General features: G+C 38.6%; 1 pseudogene; it reads right to left on the minus strand.

Annotated features, from left to right (window-relative positions):
* Positions 1-15850: 15850 nt before the first annotated feature.
* On the minus strand, positions 15851-16562 carry LOC113197866 (ribosomal protein uL30-like pseudogene; annotated as a pseudogene).
* Between the last annotated feature and the right edge of the window lie 6459 nt (positions 16563-23021).

The following is a 23021-nucleotide window of genomic DNA, read 5'->3' on the forward strand; positions in this document are numbered from 1 at the left end:
TACTCCATGGTATGCCAGCATCTGTATTAAAATTCCTATTGTAAAATCAAGTCAAGCACTTTCTTTCAAAAACTAGTGCAACAGAGTAGGAGAGTCTCACTCTGACTCCACCCACATGACAGTCCCACGCCGCAGACATAACAAATCTGTTCCTCTCTTTCATTTTTTGGAATGGTTTCCTTCATAACTCTAAAGCACTTACATCTCCATTTCTTGATTTATCCACTTTAAAAATATGAACTCCCACTAGAGGAAGACTCACCTGGATTTCCCTCCACTTGGCTTCCTACGCTCCAAACTCGGTTGATAGATTTACATTCTATTCAGTAATGATATTTTCCATGCTTTGTCTTGAAATTGATCCTTCAAAAATAAAATCTACCAAATAACATTAAAAATAGGACTGAGAGTACAGGACTGAGAATTATGATTGCACCCAAAAGAATGAAGTGTGGATCCTATGTCGTGGAATCTGTGCCACTTGAAGAATGAAGTTCTGAGTGCAAAGAGCAAGCAAACTTTCTGTTCTTCCTGTTCATTAATTGCTGAGAAGCAGAACACATTTTTTGTTTCCTTTATAGTTGAACTTTGACTTTATATTTTCCCCAGAGTTCCTAGGAAGGAAGAAAAAGAATGGTATCTCCTGCATCGTATCATAATACCCTTAAAAGATCCTAACCACACAGTTTCTATAATGGAACCCACTTTCTTCTCGATATCTGATTGCTACCAGTGACTTTCTAAATTTACTCCAGAGCTGTTATTTGGGGATTTCTTTTCATTATTCTCCTGGGTTATTATCATTGGTTTCTTGGGTCCCATATTTTCATTATTTTTTTTCATTATTTCTTGATCATTTACTGTTTACCTGAAGAATATTCTTCAGTAATTGCTCTTTTTTGGAAAGGCTACATGGAAGTAAACTTCCTCCCTCCTTGTTGTTTGAAAACATATTTATTTTACTCTCCTATTTAATTGTTCATGGTTGGTAGAGCAGACACGACTGGGTGTCACAACATCTGTTTGTATAGAGGTCTTCTCCTCCTCCACGTGACCACAGAGGGATGGTTTCTGATTCATCTACCTTCCAGTGATTGACTTAGGAGAACACACATGCCCAAATCTGGGTCAATATGAAGAAAAGCCTGCTGGGACTTCTGAATGAGAGGCTTCCCATCTTCCTCTGGAGTCTGCCTTTTCTGGATATGGTGCCTGGAACTACTATAGACACCTTGTCACAGGAAAGGAGCCAGCCTGAGGGTACAACTAATTGATCCAACAGAATGGTAGACGAATCTCAAATCTTAGTGATTATCATTTGTCAGTATCAAACAAATGGATTTATCAACCTGGTGATGCCCACATCTGAATTTTATCTGAGGCAAGCTAACATAGTTCCTTTTTGCTTAAGTTCCTGAGAGGGCTTTCTGTTCCTGCAGCCAAAAGAATCCAGGTAAATACAACTGGGAATCGAATTCTTCATTTATTTTCTCTCAAAACTTTGCAAGCATGATGCCACTGACTACTGTCTCTACTGTTATCAATGAATGTATTATTATGTGAATCTATTTCCCATTTCCTAACAATAGTATGGCTTTCCCTTTTCTTTTTTATTTTTAGAAAGAGAGAGAGAGAATTTTTTAATATTTGTTTTTTTAGTTTTCGGCGGACACATCTTTGTTTGTATGTGGTGCTGAGGATCGAACCCGGGCCGCACGCATGCCAGGCGAGCAAGCTACCACTTGAGCCACATCCCCAGTCCTGGCTTTCCCTTTTAAGGGGAGCTTTTATACTCGTCTTTATTCTCTGACTACTGAAATTCATCAGAAGTGTCTTGCTTTGGATGTTTTCTCACTTATTAAGCTTGGCAATCCTTTTAGTTGAAGAATTTAATTTTATATCTTTTTATTTTAGCTCAAAGAAAGTTTATTCCATTATTTTTAATTTCCTTTGTACCTATTATATAAATATTAGGTGTATTTTTTTATACATCTCATACTTAACACATTTTTGTTCTAGGTCTGAAAGATTTCTCAAACTTTATCTTCCTGTTTACTTATATGGAATTTATCAGTGTCCTTGCTATTATTCTGACACTTTGTTGCATTTAAAAAATTTCATCAATCATATCTTTAAGATTGTCTTCTAATTACATCTTTTATAGCAGCAAATCATTGTCTTATCTATATGAAAATGTCTCAATTGCTTTTAAAAATATCTTCTCAAGTGAGTTCTTCTTTGTATATATTGGTCTTTATTTTTTTATGATTTTGAGTTCCTTTAGATGTCTGGTGGACCTTAGGTGGTCATTTTCATTTGTTGGTGAAGGACAGATAACTCATGTATGTTTCCTTTGTAGTTAGGAAGACCTATTTGCTCTACATGTCAGGGGTAAACTGTAGCCTTTGTGTGGAAAGATCCTTCTCACTGGTAGACATAGCCAGGGAGCAGGCAGGTAGATCTGGAACTCCCACCACCATCAATGTAAAGTAGGGTACTTCTACGTGGTTCACCCCTAGTCTGGGGTAACTTCCCCTTTACCCTCTGTTTCCCAGTATTTATTTATTTATTTAATTTATTTATTGGGGTACGGGGGATGTACTTGAAATTTAACTCAGGGCACTTGACCACTGAGCAACATCCCCAGCCCTATTTTTTTTGTATTTTATATAGAGACAGGATCTCACTGTGTTGCTTTAGCACCTCACTTTTTGCTGAGGCTGGCTTTAAACTTGCAATCCTCCTGTCTCAGCTTCCCAAGCCCGTGGGACTATAGGTATGCCTGGCCCAGAATTTCATTTTTATCTGCTGGATCTGCCTCAGCTATTGCTCTGCATTGCTCCCTGGCCCCAACTTCATATCCTGGGCTATCCCTTAGCATATCTTTCATAAGTTAAGAAAACAATTCTTAGAATTCAAATTGTTCTGTACACACTGTAGAAAGGAAAGAATTTCTTAGCAAAAAAAAAAAAAATGTCCTGAGGGCATCTTTCCAGTTAACCGGCCAGACTGTTGCTTGAAGCTTTCTGTTCTCTCCAAGCCTGGAGCTTATCTGAAGTTTCCCATCTGAGATACAATTCTCCATCTGAGTTCTTGGCTTGTTTCCTATTGTATTTTGAACACCTGAAATAATAAATTGCAAGCCCATCTAGTTCCTACCTTGCTGATATGTGATGTGTCTCAAGACATTGCAATGCCTCCTGTTTTCAGAGTTGTCATGAAATCCTTTTTCCCCCTCTTTCTTTAATTGTTGTTTCAGTGGGTTCTAGAAAGGCAAATGAATGTACTCATTCTGTCAACCTGAACCAGAATTTTCACTTCATACAGAAATTGTATTAATAGAATAATACAATCAACTTTTTCCCTCCATTTTTTTAACAATGTAAGGGGTTTCGGAGTATCTTGGAAGCCTATATAATGTGGATGTAAAGATAATAAGCTAGCAGGGAAAATTAATGTACTAAGTAAAAATCATTTAAATCTAGATCCAAGTGTATAAAGTCAAATACACTTTTCTCCATAAGGATAATTAGTTTCTGTATTAACCTCCCATTCCCTTCAAAGTCAAAAGTTTAATATAGGTTATTTCCAGGTAAACTCATTCACTTCTGGGTAATATTAATCATTTCAAGATTAACTTGGTCAATTCAAGATGTAACATCACTGTCATCCTTCTCGCCAGGACTATCTAGGGTAGCCCTGGCATTAGGGTAGGGAATACCTTTCCTGTCCTCCCTTGCCTGCCTTCCTCCGACCTGATCTTTGGCCATTGGCCTCTATCCCACAAAATGCTTCACTGAAGTCCACGGTCCTCATATTGGCCCAAGCTTCAGGACAGAGGGGCCATGCATCCTTCTCACCTCAACTATGAATTCCTCTGGGTTCACTGTCTCCCCACTTCTCAACCTTCTCTTTCTCCATCTGCCTCTTTGCTGAAATTAACTTAAAAACCCGGAGTTTGGGATGCTGTCTTGTCCTAATCTCTAGTCCAACTACCCCACCCTTTTGTACTTTTGCTGGTGTTCCACCACACAGACACAGGAACTTCTCCACAGGGCTTCATCCTAGGAGATAAGAGAACTAGAAAGTGAGGTAGGGAATGTCCCTACTCTTGGATTTGTCCAACGTCATCTCCAAGGCTCGGCCCACTGCCAAAATAAAAACCAAGATGGAACACTGGCTATCTCTCCATGAACCCACTGGAACATAAGCCTATCTCTTCTGGTTGTTCTCTGTCCCTAGCTTAGGCTATGCTTAGCTAGTTAACAGAACAAGGTCCTCATCCGAGATGTCATTAGTGAGTCTAAGATCTATGTTTCTTTACAAATGCACACCTTTTTAAATTTTCAATTGGGAGGTACAATTGATGACATCTTAGATGTTATGGACTGAACATTGGCATCCCACCAAAATTCACATGTTAAAGCCCTAACCTCCGAAATCTATGGGATTGGGAGAAAGGGCTTTTGAAGATAAATAGGTTTAGATGAGCCATGAAGATGGGGCTCCATGACTGGGATCGTGTCCTTGTATGAAGAAGATGCGATGAAGCATGTGCCTGCACACTTTCTCGCTGCCCTCTTCCCCATCTGCATGGGAAGACACTGAGAAGGACGAGGGCCCTCACCAGAACCCAACCGTACTGGCACTCTGATCTTGGAGTTTCAGCCTCCAGACTCTGAGAAATAAATTCTTGTTGTTTAAGCCCTGCACCCCCATCTATAGTATTTTGTTACAGCAACCTGAATAGACGTAGACATTAAATCTGATGTAATATGGTATTTCTAATCTGTTGTTTATGACATAACTTTATGCCTTTTGTATTAGTTTGCTATGGCTGCTGTTATGCTTTAGAGGTGAGGTGTCCCTCAAAAGCTCATGTGTGAGACAATGAAAGAAACTTTAGAGGCAAAATGATTGGATTATGAGGGCCTTAATGCAATCAGTGTGTTAGTCCCCTGATAGGGATGAACTGAGGGTGACTGCAGGCAGGTGGCTGTGGCTGGAGGAGGTAGGTCATCATGGGCATGCCTTGGGGGTATATTTTTATCCCTGGAGAGTAGAGACCGTCTTTCTGCTTCCCGGTGCCATATTTCCAACTGCTTTCCTCCACCACGCTCTTCCACCAAGATGTTCTGCACTTAGGGCCCAGAGCAATGGAGTCAGCTATCAACGGAGACCTTTGAAACCATGAACCCAAATAAACTTTTCCTCTTCAGTGGTTCTTGTCAGGTCTTTTGGTCACAGCAGTAACAGAGCTAAGTAAAACAACTACTATAAACTGTCACTTAAGCAGCAGAAATTTATCATCTATGTTCTGAAGGCTAAAGTTTGGGATCAAGTTATTGTCAAGGTTTATTCCTTCTGAGAGCTGAAGGAAGGATTTGTCCCAGGGCTCTCTCCTTGGCTTACAGATGGTCATCTCTTCCCTGTGTTTCTTCATACTGTCCTCTCTCTGTGGATGTCTGTGTCAAAATTTCCATATTTTCTAAGAATACCATATCAGATTAGAGCTCATGCTAATAACTTCATTTTACCTTGCTTACTACTATAAAACCCTATCTCCAAATATGGTCACATTCTGAGATACTTGGAGCTAAGACTTCGCCATCCGAATTTGGCGGGGAGGGAGACATAATTCAACCCATATACCTTGATTCCTTCAAAGATTTGCTTTTGATATTCAAACCTAAACTCTCACAAATGAAGTCTTGCTTGTCTCTGCTATGAATTTGAAAACATAGGTATTTAAAATCCTGATGAGAGTGCTGCTTCCCTATTTTTATCATTATCTCTACTTTTATCATTTCTGGAGAGTGGAGACTCTCTCTATAACAATTCAAATGTTCCCAGTAATGAATTAATAACAGAATAAGGAGAGGGGCATAGGAAAAAATTTTAAGGGGTGAAGAAGAAAGAAACTTCTATTAATACTTCAAAAGATTTCCAACTTAATTAAATCAACCCAAGATCCAAAATTTGCTGGGTTAAACCAGAATCAGCTTGCCACTTACAGGGAAAGCCTTAAATGCTACTCAAAAATCTCTACTAATGCGTTTCCTAACAGCAGAGGAGTGGAAAGGCACCCCCAAATTCTGAAGACATAGCCAAAGCAGCTTATCAGAAAAAAAGGAATGTTTACACCCCCTTGGTTAATCTCTAAATGCATGTGAATTTTATGTCACCCTCCACCATTCTTCCTCAACCCTGGGTGGTAACAGGTTTTACAAGGAAGAAAAATTCAAAACAATTCCCCCCCCACCCCAGTTTTGGGTAACATCCAGGAAGATGCACCCCGTTTATCCTATGATTTCATGTGCCCCTGGCATGATGCCCCATGTCTGAGAAGCACGGCTTTCAGGGGAGGAAACAGGAAGTTCCACAGATAAAGATTTTGTTGTTTTCGGCCAAAAAGGATCTTCATCTTGGCACTGCCAGGAAGCCAGTCCTTTCCCACCCAAAGGACAGCATTTCCTGAAGAGCACTGCCACACTGCTCCCCAGCTGGCAGACAGTCTGCGAGGTGGAAAGGAACAACGGAGCTATATGGAGGGAGCTACATACACACTGCAAGGAAAGGAAGGTGCAAAGCGTGGGGAGAACATGGGGAGGAGGAGAAGCAGCCCCAGCACAGGGCGTGGGGGCACACCCAGGAACGCAGAAGGGAGGAGGCAGAGGAAGGGGGAGCTCAGGTTAGGGTCTGGGCCAAAGTCAGATGCATCTGAAGCGACGGTGGGACAACCTTGCAGGAATAAACCCCAAATACCCACAGCCTGAGAATGGTTGCAAAGCAACAGCCTTTTCCCTCGTAGGTCCAGGGACTCTGTCCTGTCCTTTCCTTTCCACTGGTTTATGATATTGTGACAATCCACTTAAGTGAAGTTTCTAGTGCTGATGAAGCTGGAGCTGCCTGGTGAATTCTTCTAAAGTTCTCTCTAAATTCTATGAGTTGATGATACATTTGGGTCTGCAAATCACTTAACCGACTCTGGAATGAATGCGACTCAGCGGCAGGCGTTTTCTCTCAGGTTTAATACGTTAGAAAGAAGTTTCTGGTGGGTTTTCATTTGCATCTCTTCAGTATTCGGCATCAACTCTGAGTGTGTGTTGGGCTGGGTGCCTGTAGAGTACTGCCCAGGAAGGTCTCCTTCTATTCACCTTTGCCTACCCATCTCGCATAAAGATGCCAAAGAAGGTGGGAATCAGGCCTGTGTTTGTGCCAAAGATCCACCCATGGGGCAGCCCATCAAAGCAGCAAGGAGAACCAAAGTGGGCCAGCTTCTCAAGATGAGTTCTACAGAAATCCCTGGAGCTGGTGGCCAATCACGTCCAAACCCAGCCAGCAGCCGCACCAGCACCAAGGAAGAAAAGTGAACCTCTCCACTTCAGTTTGGAATGGGGACAGTTCTCAGTTTTCAAACCCCAGCACATTAGGGACGCAACTTTAGGATTCTCTAATCAACTCATTTATATTTAAATCTTCTGTGTGATTAACTCCACGTAATTCAAGGTCTCCCCTCCCTCCCATCCCCCCAGAGGTGAGTTTAAATTCTGGTCTTCACTCAGTGAGTACTGAAGCCACTGGGCTTGACCTACATACTGGGTCCCAGACTGTCTCTGTTCTTGGGCTCCCCAGACCTTCAAGGAGTTTGCACAAGTCACTGTCCTTCAGGATCCAGTCTAGATACAGGGCCCGGTGGGCCTCCCCAGGGGCCACTAACTGGCCGCCTCTCCTTCTTCCAGCTCTTCTCTCCCCTCACCAAGGACACCGTTGCCCCACTGGGAAGGGGGCGTTAAGAGGAGCTGGAGGAGGCTCCTTGAACCCATCAGGCATCCTTCTAAATCTTTTGTCTAAACATTGAGTCCTTTGGTGTCCCCATGAGGACTAGGCCTTGGGAAATCAAAGACCAAGCATTGATTTCTGAATTCTGCTATGTCACTGGTCCCCTGAGGTCATGGACATAGAATGCCCTCGCTGCCTGAGCAGGGGGATGTGCCATAGCTAAAAGAAACAGAGGGACAAAAACCACCACGAATAACTGGAAATAGCATCAGCCACATTCCCCACCGTCCTTCAGCTGCCTGTGTGTCCACCGCCATGTCTGGGTTCCTTTGATGCTCTGTCGCTTTTGAACTGCTCCATCTAAAGTCCTTAGGAGAAACATCAAACAATTAGGTGCCGTAATTGCCAATGGCACAGGGATTAGAGGAAAGGGCAAAAAGGGCTTTTGGCTAGTCACACCAGGGTGAAACAGCAGGGACAGTTCAAGGAACCACCAGTCAGAGAATGTGGTCAAGGTGTAGGGGTCAAGTCTGCCATTTATGTTTTTAAAAAGACTGGATTTAGATATTGACATATATACGTGTGTGCCTGTACAAGGAAAGATGGGGCTTCCACTTTTTTTCTTTATTGGCTCTAATTATTTCCAGTAAAGAAGAATAAAAATGAAATGCAGAGTGCAGGTAGAAGATGAGCAGTAGATAAAAGAGGCAGGAAGGAGAAGGACGTTCCTTCACGGGCAGTTCAATTTTTATCATGAAGTTGGTAAACCACAAAGACAAAATTTAAGAGTGCTAATTAGCATCTTCTCATTGTAGGGAATTTGGAAACTATGAAGAAATATAAAAAATAAGTCTAAAATCATCAGTAATCCCTCAAAAGATAGCCAGTGTGACATTTGGGCATAGTTTCTACATATTTTAAAACATGTATATGAATATTTTTAATTATATAATCATTTTGTAAAATAATTTTATTTGCTTTTGTGTAATTTTAGTTGTTTTCTATTTACATAAGTAATACACTCATGAAAAATTCAAACAAATAACTTAGAAAGTGAATATTTTCATAATCTTACCATCAGAGTTAATAGTTTGATGTACACTGTCCCAGAATTATCCAATAAAATACATATTTCTTTAAATGGGATCACACTACACAAATGTTCATCAACTTACTCTTCTCAAAATCTCCTGGTCATCTGATTTTATCAGTTGAAACACATCAACCTGAGTCTTTCTACCAGACCCAGTTAAAACGGGGAGTACCTTATTTAACCAGTCTTCTGTTGATACACAAAGTATTTTCAAGTTTAATATTATACAATGCTTCAGTATCTTGATATACATATACATACACATATATCACATGTACACATACATAAGAATATATACATATACAAACGTGTGCATGAGTGAATGAACAGATATATAATATATATTCATTTGTGTGTGTTTGTGTGTGGTATATATTTCCTGAGATGAAATTCCTAGAAATGAACTATTAGGTCAATAGGAGACACATTTTAAGTTTAAAGGATATTGCCAAACCGTCCAAAAATGTTATGGAAATAGAAAATTCCAACAGTATTGCTATCGTTTTTGAATCCTGAATGTCCCCAATGGCCCATTTGTCGGTTTATTCCCTGGGGTGGGAATATTATTGGGAGGTGGTGAAACTGTTAGGAGGTGGAGCCTAGTGAAAGATCCTTAGGTCATTTCATTATTGGTGTCACTTTGCAGGAGATTGTGGGACCCTGGTTTCTTTCTTTTTCTGCTTCCTGGCCATGAAGTGAACAGTTTGGTCTAAGATGAAATGCCTTGCCACAGGCCCAAAGTCTTACCTACTGTATGTAGATCATGGTTGAAACCTTCAAAACTGTGAGGCAAAATAAACCTTTTCTCTTTGTAAGTTTATTATTGCATGCATTTATTACAGTGATGGAGGACCAACACAAACAGGGTGTACCCTTTTGTTAAATCTTACAAACACTGGGTATTATCAATCTTTTAATATTTAATGATCTGATTGGCAATACATATTATTTTTTTTACAAATATTTCCCTGGGGTTGATATTTCTTTACCTTTTGATTTTTATTATAATTTAAATTTTGCTTTTCAAAGAAATTTTTAATTATATGTAGTCCAATTCCTGGTTCCAACATTATAAAAATGCTGACCTGAATTTCATTTTATATTTAAATACAAAAGCTATCTATAAATTACTTTGGTTTAAGAACTGAAGTGAGGATTCAGATTTTTTTAAATAAAAATTTAATAAAGTGTAAGATACATACCTTCTGTACAAAACACAAATGAACAACTTGATGAATTTTCACAAAATAAACTCCTCATATATTCTGGCATATGGGGTGCCATCAAGATCAAGAAACAGAACATGACCCATATCTACAAGTCCTCTTAATTTCCCTTCCAGTCATTACATCCCCCAAGTAACAACCACTCTCTCTCATTTATATCACCAGAGGTTGGTTATGCCTCTTTGCAGGTCTGGTATCTTTTCCTCTGCATTATGCTTGTGATTCACCCATGTTTTCACACATAGTTATAGATTACTAATTCTCATTTCTGCCTATATTACACAAATATGATTTCTTTAAACAATTCATTATTCCATGGCCTTGGGAAATCTAGGTTGTTTCTAGTTTTGAGGCCAATGTGAATAATATAAATGCTATGTACATTCTTATACCTGTGTACTGGTAAACACATAGACATATTTCTGTTGGGTATATACAAAGCAGTGAAACTTGGGTATAAAGTTATGTATGTTCAGCTTTACTAGATACTTACTACTGAACAGTTTTCCATAGTAGTTGTATCAGTTTATGCTTCCACCAACAAATCATAACAGACCAACGGTTCCATGTTTTCTTCAAAACTGAGTGTTGTTTGACTTTTTAATTTTAGCCATTCTGCTGGATATGTTATTGTAGTCTTATTCTGCATTTCCCTGACAACTAGTGAAATTGAATAACTTTTAATAAATGGATTAAACAACTGAACATCCCCGATGTGAAGTGGCTGTTGAAGTTTTTCACCCATCTTCTATTGGGTTACTTGTCTTATTGATTTGTAGTTCTTTTATAATATCTTCTCCTACTCTGTGTCTTGCCCTTTCATTCTTTAAATGGCATCTTTTGATGATCAGAAGTTCTTGATCTATCAAATATTTTCCTTTAATGTAACAGTGAATTCTGCCATTATGTATAATTATAATGGACCAATAAAATATGGGAAAATATCTTTTTCAGTGCTTTCTGTCTTGTCTAAGAAATGCTTGCCTCGTCTAAGATTACACAAATATTCTCGTGTTTCTTTCTAAGAAATCTGTGTCTTATCTCTTGTATGTAGATTACAATGCAGCTAGAATTGATTTTTATGAATGTTTTGAGGAAGATGTCAAATTTATTTTTTGCCATGTGAATATGAAGTTGGACCAGCACTATTTATTGAAACCCCATCCTTTTTCTATCATATTTTAGTGTTAACCTTTGTTATAAATCAGGTGTTTATATGAGGAGCTCCTTCTAAATCCTCTAATCTGTTCCATTGAGCCAGAAGAAATGAAAATATGTCACCCTGAAATGTACCTCTTTAACATAAAAATTATCTTTTAGCTAATGACAATTAAGGAGCAATAAGAAGAAAAGTTCTCCTCACTCCCCCACTTTCCTTCCTAAAGGCAGGATATAAATTCTCCTCTCCTTGGGACAGCTCTAGAGTCTTAGTCCAAAGACAGCACCAGAGGAATTTACAAGCAACCTTACTCCATAGTTTCCCCCCATATATTTACTTTCTCATTAGTTTTCCTCCCTTTAAGGCCTAAAATCCCTTCTTTGTCCTTCATTTCTCTATAAATCTATTGCTCTTTGTTGAAGACGCTACATAAAACAAAATTCCAAGCCCCTGCCTTAGGTTACTTTTTATTGAGCTTTCTCCCCTATGATGTGTACTTCACACATTAATAAACTTGTTTTTCTCATGTTAACCTGGCTTTTATCCATCACAAGAACACATGGGGGTTGAGAACAAACTGCATTCACCCCTTGACAGGGCCATTTGTCTATTCCAGCACAAATACCACACTGACTTCAGTATAATAGCTTTATAATAAGTCCAAATATATTAAGGCATAAGTTCTCCCAGGTTTCTTCTTATTCTTCATGTCTATCTTAGGTAATCTTGACCCTTTTCCTTTTCCATACAGATTTTATAATCAGCTTTGAGATGTCCATTTTAAAGACTGCTAGAATTTTGAATGACTTCCTTAATTTCAGATTAATTTTAGTAAAACTGATATCTTTACAATATTGAGTCATTCCCAATCTGTGAATATGGTATATCACTCCATCTACTTAAGCATTCCTTAATTTCCCTCAATGTGTCTTTCTGGTTTTAGATCTTGCCCATCTTTACTGCATTTGTTTCTATGGATTGGTTGGCACTTTTAAAGGCTTTTATAAATGATATTGGTTTTTGAAATTTCATTTTCTTTTTGTTGTTGTTGTTGTTGTCAACATATAAGACTACAACTGATTTTTCTTATTTCCTCTTTGAGACAGGGTTTTTCTATGCTGTCCAGGTTGGCCTCAAACTCATAAACTCAAGTAATTCTACTACCTTAGTTTCCCAGGTTGCTGAGACTATAGACATGCACCACCAAGCCCAGCAAAGTACAATTGATTTTTATATATTGATTTTTGTATCCAGCAACCTTGATAAATTTACTTATTAATTCTAATAATTTTAGCTGGGTGCAGTGGCACACACCTATAATCCCAGTAGCTCAGGAGGCTGAGGCAGGAGGATCATGAGTTTAAAGCCAGCCTCAGCAAAAGCAAGGCACTAAGCAACTCAGTGAGACTCTGTCTCTAAATAAAATACAAAATAAGGCTGGGATGTGGCTCAGTGATCAAGTACCCCTGAGTTCAATCCCCCATAAAAAAAAATTTCCAATAGTTTTTTTTTAATAGATTCCTTCAGATTTTCTGTATACCCAATCATGTTTCCTCTTAATAAAGATGGTTTTCCAATCCATATGCCTTTTATGCCTTTCTCTGGCCCTACTACAATAGCTAGGTCTTCTAATGCAATGTTAAATAGTAGGGATAAGCAGACATCTGAGAGAGAATACTTTCAATATTCCACCATTAAGTATTGTGCTTACTTTAAGATACTTTTAGGTATTTATTATCAGATTAAGGACTAAGACTTTTTTAAAATCATGAATCAATATTGAATTTTATCAAATCCTCTCTTTTTTCATATCCACTAGGATGATAATATATTTCTCTACTTTTTTCTCTTACTATAGGGAATTATCTTGATTTGTTTTAAAATATTAAACTACTCTCAGGGCTGGGATTGTGGCTCAGCAGTAGAGCACTCGTCTAGCACGTGCGAGGCCCTGGTTCAATCCTCAGCACCACATAAAAATAAATAAATAAAATAAAGGTATTGTTTCCAACCACTTCCAAAAAATAAAATAAAAAAGTGGTTGGAAACTATTCTTGTGGAAGAATAAACTATTAAACTATTCTTGTGGAAGAAGGACACTGGGGATCGAACCCAGGGCCTCATACATTCGAGGCAAACAATGTACCACTAAGGTATCCCCCTGGCCATTTTTATTTTGGCACAGTGCATTGCTCAGTCACCCAGACTGGACTTGCACACTTGAGCTTCTTTTGCCTTAGCCTTCCAAGTAGAAGGGATTAGGGGCATGTGCCACCACAGCCACCTAAACTACTCTTGAATTCCTGAAACCTATCCCACCGGTTATGGTACATTAGCCTTTTTATGGATTGCTGAAATCATTTTGATTATATTTTGTTTAGGATTTCTGTATATATAAGAGTTTGGTCTTTAATTTTCTTTTGTTGTAAGGTCTTTGCCAAGTTTTTGTATGATGGTTTTTCTTTAGAAAAAACTTGGAAGTGCTAACTTTTTTTTTTTTACTTTCTAGAAAAGCATGTAAGATTGATGTTATTACTTTTTAAAAATGTTCAGAAGACTTTACTAGAGAGATCATCTGCAAATAAATTTTGTTTGTTTATCTTTCTGCTATTTGGTGGGAAGTTCTTGAACAATAAAATAAATTCTTTAGTACAGTGCTATTCAGATTTTCTATTTCTTCTTGTGTTTTGGTATGTCAGGTTTTTCAAGGAATTTATTTCTTTCATTTAAATTGTCAAATATGTTGGCATAAAACTGTTCATATCTTCTAACTAAAGATGCATCTTAAATGTCTAAACAGTTTCCTCAAAATCACTTATTGAGTAATAAATCTCTTATAAAATTATAAAATACATTATATGTGAATTTCATTTAATCAGTCACTCAAAAATATATACAAAGAATCTGTTTCCTTTCCTTTGGTTAGATTGTCCTGGTCCCCAAAGCACCTTCAATTTTTCTTGCTTACAAGAAATGCTTTCTTCCTTTTCTCCATAAATTTAACCACTTTCGATATATAGATCAAATCTTTCTTCCCCTGTGATAGCTCCCCCAATTACTAACTACATTAGTGTTTTTTCTGTCTTCCTAGATACTGATTATATATATATATATATATATTTTTAAATGGTCCAGATTTGTCATGAATTTTTCCCTATTTCCTACAACCTCCTAAGAAGACTAAAAAGTCCTCTGTGAAAAGGTCTCTGTTTCATATTTCCATGTATTCTTCTCAGAAGCCACCCAATCCTAAAACCATAGTTTCTACACTGAACAAAAATGTTTAACAACTGCCTGATTAAAACTACCATCCCTATTTCTTTTTTCCTCTGTAAGAAATGAACAGTAACATAAGAAAAAGCAAAAAAAAAGAAAGAAAGTTTTTATGATGTGGATTCTTCCCTTGTAGATGAGTAGCCATCATTTGGGAATGATTATAAGCACTTAGCACATAGTACCCTGAATGCTGGAGCTTTGGTTTTAGGCACTGTGGAAGTTAAAACAGACATCCTCTGTGTCCCTGTAAAGCTCATGAATTTCTTAACTTATTTTTCCATTCTTTCCATAGTGGCTTTGGATCAAAACAGATCCTTAATTTTAACATAATCAATTTTTTTTCAATCCTTTCTTTAGTGAAAGCTAATGTTTTTGCATATTATTTAAGAATCCTTCCCTATGCAAAGATCACAAGAGATATATCTAATTATTCAAAACTTTTCTAGTATTTCTTTTCCTAATTAAGTTTTTCAATCCCTTTGAAATTGATTTTCATGTTTTATGTAAAGTGACAATCAAATTATATTTTTACATATATGCATACCCATCAGCCTCAGTATCATTTACTGGAAAGTTCACTCTTTATCTTAGTGTCCCCTTTGCAACACACCAACAGTCCAGAAATGTGAAATAGTTTCCAGGTTTTCTATTTGTTCTATTAGACTATGCGTTTATCCTTGAATCAATACCATGTTGTCATTACTACAACAGCAATACCCATACAGAAAGTCCTCTGACCTAGTTCTTTAAAATGTCTTATCTGTTCTCATTTAACATAGTTATGATCAATGTTACTTCTATTTCTCTTGGTAGTTTGTTTTTGTTTTGGGGTGTGGGTGTGTGTGTGTGTGTGTGTGTGTGTGTGTGTGTGTGTGCTTTTCCTCCTAAGTATGCTCCTGGACTTGGTCCATTGCTGCAAGAGTCTCAGGGAGCCTTGTATACATGTGTGGGTTATTTATTCACCAACGTTAAACCCCAGGATAGAAGATGTGAGGAACAGGACTCCTTCCTCCATGGCATGTGTGGATTTCAGAGGCAGAGGTGGTCAATGTGGAGAACAATGGAATTTTCCTGGGAACTGGGCTATCATGAGAGGTACCATCCATGATTATAACCCACCATCTCTTCCCCAATCCTTTCCTTTCAGTTTCTGAAGATAAGGCAGAAAATAATCTTCTCTGAAGATATTTGATAACAATTCCATAGAACAAAAACACATGCTTTCTGTACCACTTTCAGATATTCTGAGTTTACTTCAGCTGGTAGATGAGCTGATTGACGCTTCTGCCCCATATCCCATCTTCCTGAGGAAGCTCACTCTATTCTTGGCATGATGAGGAAGCTCACTCTATTCTTAGCATGATGGGCCACAGAGAGGTGGAAAGGGTGCAAGAACCAAGCGAGTGCCTGGAAATACTGCCCTGGAAGGCAATTTTATGAATGAATTCTTCCAGACAAATGTCACCAAACCTCCCCAGGTGCTCCTCAATCACTGCGTCATCTCTCAGGGGGATGGTCTTATTCTTGACCTCTGCTGGGCCATGTTTTAAGATGAGTTCCTGGATAGCCTTCAGATTTGGAAATCCCCAGGTCACAGAAGGTTTCACTATCCGTAGCATTTTGGGGTTTGGGGGTGACTTTGACAAATACCACTAAACATTTTCTTCAGACAAAGTCTTGCGATGGCCCTCTACACCAGTAAACTCACCCCATCAATCCTTTGGATGGAACCACAAAGACCAAGGAATGTCTATCAGGCACTTCCAAAGCATGAGGTTTCACTCAAGTCATCTGAGGCATACTTTGTCACATCGCTGCCACTGGGAATTATGTAGATGATTCCACGTCACTTAAACCTGAACTCTTAGCCTTTCCTCTGCTTCCCTGCCAAAAGCACCTGCTTTGTCTGGGCAGCTCCGAGGGCCTGATAAGCTTTCCTCTTTTTCAAGAGATTTTCTGGAACCAAAGAGATCTTTTTTCCTTGCTCTTTCTCCACCATCTTCCCAATGCTGTGATTATTGCTCATGCTGAGTTCTTTTTTTGTTGTTGTTGTTTTGATGTTGTTTATATGGTATGCTGTTCTTTGGTGCAAAAATTTTCAACTAATATTTTCCTGAGGAAAAGAAATTTTGTATTCCTAATAATGCTTTAATCATAATGCCTATTTGAGCTAATATTTGGCTTCTTATTTGACAGCATACATTTTTCCACCCTTTTACTTTCATTCTCTCTGTATGTTACAGATGGATATTCCTCAAGGAGCTAGGCTGTTTACTTACTCTTGCTTCCATTCTTTTTGTGGTTATTCTAGAAATCACACATACATTATTAACCTAGCCTGAAGAGAGTCATTATCTTTACTCTCCTTCCAGGGAACACAAGGACCTTGGAATGCTTTTGATTCCTCTTACCTCCTTTCTTTACTCACATGTCATTTTTTCTTTATTTCAATTCCATATATTTTATCCAATAAGATAATAAAATTTTGTTTTATACTTCATTATTAATCTGCATTACCTACATATTTATTGCTTTTTTAACACCCCTTATTTCTTGTCATCTCTTAGCTTTTCCACCAGGAGTCACTTTTCTTCAGCCTGCAGAATATCAATTAAGGTCACCTTTAATAGAGGCAGAAGTACTATCATGGTGGAGCACTCTGATTTTTCAATTATTCTTGAAAGATATTTTCTCTGTGCATGGAATTCCAGGTTGTCAGCTATTTCAGTTATAGACCTTACTATGCTGTCTTTCTGGTTTCTGTAGTTAGGGTTAAGAAGTATGTAACCACTCTTTCCAAGGTAATTTGCCTTTTTAAATTTTTTCTGGTTGCTGTTAGGATTTTCTCTTTGCCTTTATTGTTTTTAATTCAGGGCTTAATAAATTTTACCAATTCTTGGAAAATCTCAATGCTAATTTCCTTGAATAGTTGCTTCTGCCTGGTTCTTTCTTTCCTCTCCTTTATAAACTCCAACTAAGTACATGTTGGTTGGAGTTTGTGATGTGGATTCTACCTGTAGATTCTACCTCCATGTCTTTTAACTTCTCTTCCATATTTTCTTTTTTGACTCCTTGTTCAGAATTCTGTATAGTTTCTTATCCCTCTTCATCCACTAATCCCTTTTTGACCTTATCTAATAAGCCGTCTAATGGTAAGCTATTACATTTTTAAATTTTAGTTTTGCATTTTTTATTTCGTAGAAGTTCTGTTGGTCTTTTTCAAATTTGCCAAGCCACTGAAGATATATAAGTTTGCCTTTATCTCTAAGACATAATAAGCATAGATTTTTGTCTCTATACTTACAATACCTAAAGAATTTGAGTCTTTTATTTGTCCTGTTAATCACTTCTACTCTTTCATCATATTTTATTTTCTTCTGGGCCTTATTATTTCAGATTATACCATTCATCAATCCTAGAAAATTAGGAAAAAGGTAACTTCCTACAAAGACTCACCTTTGATTGTTCCAGGTATCTACGGTTGATAATAGGATACAAAACCAACCTGCAGCTACCTACACCAAGTTCATGGCTTAGGGTTCTCTGAAGTTGAGGTGATTATGAAACCATCAAAATCTGTCAAAAGGCTGGCTGCTGACCACAAAGTTCGCTTTCCTTTTTATTTGGGCTCTTTTCAAAACCAAGGCAATCTTCTCTGCCTTGGGGTGAGGACACGGTTTTACTTCTGGTTTACTTTTGTCCTGGCAAGTTACAGATCCATATGGATATGGTCTCCTGTGAGACTCTCACCTTGCGCAAGCCATGTACTTTGACTCCTAACCTCCTTGTCCTACAGGGCTGCCAAACCACAGTCTATATTAGGATCAACAAATGTTCTCAGGGCAAAAGCAACTTAGATGTTCTAGTATTTTATCCAGCTCTCTAGGTTCCCAATTGATCACAGATTTTGACCTCATAGTTCCTTTTTATCTTCTCAGCTTTTAGTGCTTTTAAGGAAATCTAAAATGTTTTCAACCTCAAAAATATATTCAACATTTTAACATTTCAGTGGAACTTTGGTTCAAATAACCTAGCCTACCACATTCAGAAACAGAAGTCTAACAATTTTTTTCTTCATAATAATTGAGTGAGCTAAGTTTTCCTGGACATCTATTGTATTTGCATGAGATCCTCTTGGCAGAACAGGGGACATGCCAAGGATACTTTCAGATGACATATTCTCATAACCCAAAGGCTCTCTTCCCTGCTACCACAGAGATAAAATGCTTCCTACAAATATGGCGGCTCACCTATGTGATGATGCAAATTCTCTTCTTTTGCTCTCTGAACCAAACTATATACCCAGCCACACATTCAGTTCCTACAATTGTTACAGCAAGGGATTTACTTGCTGTAACAATTGTAGGAACATTTATATATACGTATATACGTATATATGTATATGTATATGGCATATATGTATATACATATATACATCATATATATACATGCTATATATAACATATATACATCAGGGTATACTTCCCACCTTATAAATATGACTTTTCTGATACTTTCTAAGACAGTACTGCTGAGCTCTGTGTATCTCTATTCTACTTCTCTTCACTTCCTACCATGTGGCTTCCACCTGAGCTCATCTACTTAGAACAGTCTTTGCACATATTTTGAAAGCTGTAAATTAAATTCATATCCAGCTACAATTAGAATTTTCAAAATATTTATTTTTATTTTTTCATTTCCTTGTTGCTTTTGAATGTCTCCCAGGAAGAGAAATGGAAATACAACCCAGCGCAGTGATGTTTGTGCTCAGAGGTTCAAGTCATCCCAACTCCCCTTTTTCTGTCACATCTAATATCCAATATACTCTTTGTCAACTCTACCTTAAGATGTATTCAAACCTCTATCCTACTCAAAGCTACCATTGTATATTATGTGGACTATTGCACAGCCTCCTAATCAGCATTCTGATTAAGAGAATCAGACTCACCTAGCAGAGTCACCCTCTCTGCACTGTCTACAAAGCTGGAGAAATGCTGGGAAGCTTTAATTCAAACACAGAACAAGCTTTCTCTAATATATCTTCAACACTGGCAGAAAAAAAATGTACATAACTTCTATTAGATGCCTCTAACTCAAAGGCCTTCAGAGTCCTGGCAGGTAATATAAATGAGTAAGGAGGGCAAGGTGGAAATAATGGCAAACAGGGGAATTCTATGCTACATCCAAAGAGAGAAGCCACTCTATCTAGTTCCAAAGAGGAATGGGGATCTTCCGATGGTTCAAGAGAGACCAGAAATCTGTATTTTATTTACCAGAAATCTCCCACTTTTCAAAAAATGACAACTAACTTGATTTTTAAAAATTCTATGCAGAACAAATAAAACCCATCTGCTGACCAAATTTGGCTGGGGGCTCTCAGTGTGCAACTTCTATTTTATATAGTCAGCTCAAAATTAGGACACAGGTAATTTATCACACTCAAAAGCAAAGTTTCCCAGGGGGTTCAGCGGGAAGATTTCATTAGCTGGAGTAACCAGAACTCTCAGTCCCTTTCAAAACCTCCATCTTCTCTACCAATTCTGGTACAAACTCCCACCAACTTTAACCATGAGAAAACATCTGGGCTTTAGAATCAAAAGATCTGTTCAAAACCCAGTGCTATGTCCTAGAATTCTTTACCTTCTCTAAATCTTAGTTTCCTTATCTGCAAAATGGGAATACTAATTCCCATTTTGGAAGCGTGCTAAAGAATAAATGTAAGTAATGCACCTGGCAAGTAATAGAGGCACAGATAGATAATAACTATTATTAACAGTCTAGGACCTGCCTTTCCCAAAGAAAATCATGGTACATGATAATTCAACAACTATGATACACAATGATAATAAGCTAATAGCACCTGCACCTCTTTGTGGAATAAGAGAGTAAAAATGCTTTAATAAGTAGAATAAGGATGGGAAACAGCTCTGTAGGAGCCCAGGTTTTGACACCAAGGTATGTGCTTGTGAACTTAGTCCAGAATGTCTAAGTTTGTAGAAACCAGTACTAATTAAAATTCATAGACATCAATTATCTGATTATTCAAGAACTCTCACAGCTCTTGAAGCCATTTTTCGTATGCACATTACAACACGACACTGAGTCAAGTGAAGGCATGCCAGTTCCCCAAAGGCCTGAAAAGAATGAATCCTGTAGCTCAGGGAGACACAACTGGGAAAGAAAGCCAAGTGTATGAAGCAACGCTTTCTCCATGCCAGGTAGACTGCAGGAGCTGAATGAGAGTCCTCCCTCCATTGACAGATGCAGGGAAGAAGCAATCTCTGAAAGGGTGTTTCACTCCTGCTGGAAAAGCCTATCCCCTGCCATCCCACCTGCCCTGTGCCTTTCCAGGAGGAGCAACTTCATGAAGAGCCATGAGGTATGAGAGAGAATGCGTAGGACACTAGGCCCTGCTCCACACAGTGCACACGTAGAGTGTCACAGACAAGGTCGGGGCCATCCCAAAGGAAGCACAAACTGTGCTTTCTCCAGGAGCCAAGAGAACCCTCTAGAGCTGAATCCAGAAATGTGTTTCAGCCAGCAGAGAATGCTCAGTAGGCTTCTCACCCAGGAGGTTTAAAAAGAAAGGAATTCATCTCTGATCAGCTGTACTTCCCCCCCCCAAGAAGGGCTGAACTTCCAACCCCCATGCCAGATTTGCCTGGTCTAGTCCTATTTCTCAGACCCTCATGGTTCCTATAATCATGCATACCCATTATCAGTTTTCCTCTGGGGAGACCCAAGCACTGGGAAACCACTTACCTCCTTTACTGCCAAGCCTCTCCTAGTAAGCAGGTGATCAGTAATCACTGATATTATTTCTAGGTTTAAGAAAAGGGAGCTTCGGGACCAGAGATATGGCTCAGGGAGAAAGAGCTTTCCTAGCATGCACAAGGCCCTAGATTTGAGCTCAGCACTGAAAAAAAAAAAAAAAAAACAGAAGAAGAGGAAAAGGGAGGCCCAGAAATGGGACAGAGGAGTTGACAATTGTTAAAGATGTGCATGGGGTAAACAGGGATTCAGAATATTTTTTTATAAATTTCTGTGTATGTTTAAAATTTTCCATAATGAAAAAAAAAATTGTTAAAGGAAAGTAGGAGGAGGATGCAGACGCAACTTGAAAACAAAACTATGTTGTTCACTCTCTACACTGCGTCTGGACACAGAACAATCTGGGAAGTGCTCTGGCTTTCAGATCCACAGCCTAGAAGGTCATGTGCTCTTGGAGCAGAGATTGTATCTTCTAAGCAACACACTCAGTGTCCTCAACAAAATAACCTTTGCAAATTTCCCTAAAACTTTTCAAAATTATTCTGGCAGGACCCAGCTTCCCTTCTTGGCCTGTGAACCCTCTGCCTCCACAAATCACCCCTCCAGCCTCTTCCCATTACAAGAGCCTCCACTCCCTGTTCCAAACTACTGTGTTGAGCAATTCAGCCATCAAAACAGTTCCTGGGTGGCAGCCGAATGCCTGGGTTTCAGCGACTTGTTTAATTGAGTCTCCCTCTGGATGTCAGATGTGAGGATACTTGCTTTCACTTATTTTTGCGGGGGTGAGAGGCAGGGGAACCAGGGATTGAACTCAGGGGCACTTGACCACTAAGCCACATCCACAGCCCTATTTTGTCTTTTATTTAGAGACAGGGTCTGACTGGGTTGCTTAGCGCCTCGCTTTTGCTGAGGCTGGCTTTGAACTCTCAATCCTTCTGCCTCAGCCTCAAAGTCACTGGGATTACAGGTGTGCCCCGCTGCACCCAACTTTGCTTCCCCTTCCTTGACCCCTTGCTTTCACTTTTAAGGGGTTAGGGAATACTTTGTAGTTTCTTTGCCTTCCTCTTCTCTTCAACCTCAATTTGCTCTTCATCAATCTCTTTTTAACCTTAAGTGGAGTTTCACAACTGTCCTGTGCATTGTAGGATGGTCAGCAATATCTCTGGTCTCCACCCACTGGATGCCAGTAACCCATATGCCACTCCCAGTTGTAACATCCAAAAATATCCCCAGGTTTTGCTAAATGTTCCCTGTTGGTGGGGAGGGTCCCTGGTTGAGAACCACTAGCCATAAAGATGTTAAAAAAATATGACCAAAATTGTCCTGGTTAATAATAATAATAAATTATTATTATTATTCAGTTTATTTCCATATATCCTATTAGACAATGTATTTTAACTTACAAATTTGTAAATATGAGTATTTAAGAAATGTTGCATTCTAAACCAGAAATACATAAAGTAACAAGAAAAAAATGAATTTAACATTTGAAAATATGTTTTCTTTGCCTTGGTGGTTTCCTGTGTAAGTCTTATTTGCTTCTCCCAAATGATCCTGTTTTCCAGTCAATGTGGTCATCAAGGCATCTCTCGCTGAGCCCTCTTGGAACACCACACAATCTCAGTTTAAATTGGAAGAAAAGCTTCCAATGCCTTTCTCAGCACTTCCCATGACGTGTGCTGGCTCTCGAGCACATATTTAACAGGGGTCACTG

This window comes from Urocitellus parryii, chromosome 11, assembly GCF_045843805.1.
Source record: "Urocitellus parryii isolate mUroPar1 chromosome 11, mUroPar1.hap1, whole genome shotgun sequence".
NCBI classification, from domain to species: domain Eukaryota; kingdom Metazoa; phylum Chordata; class Mammalia; order Rodentia; family Sciuridae; genus Urocitellus; species Urocitellus parryii.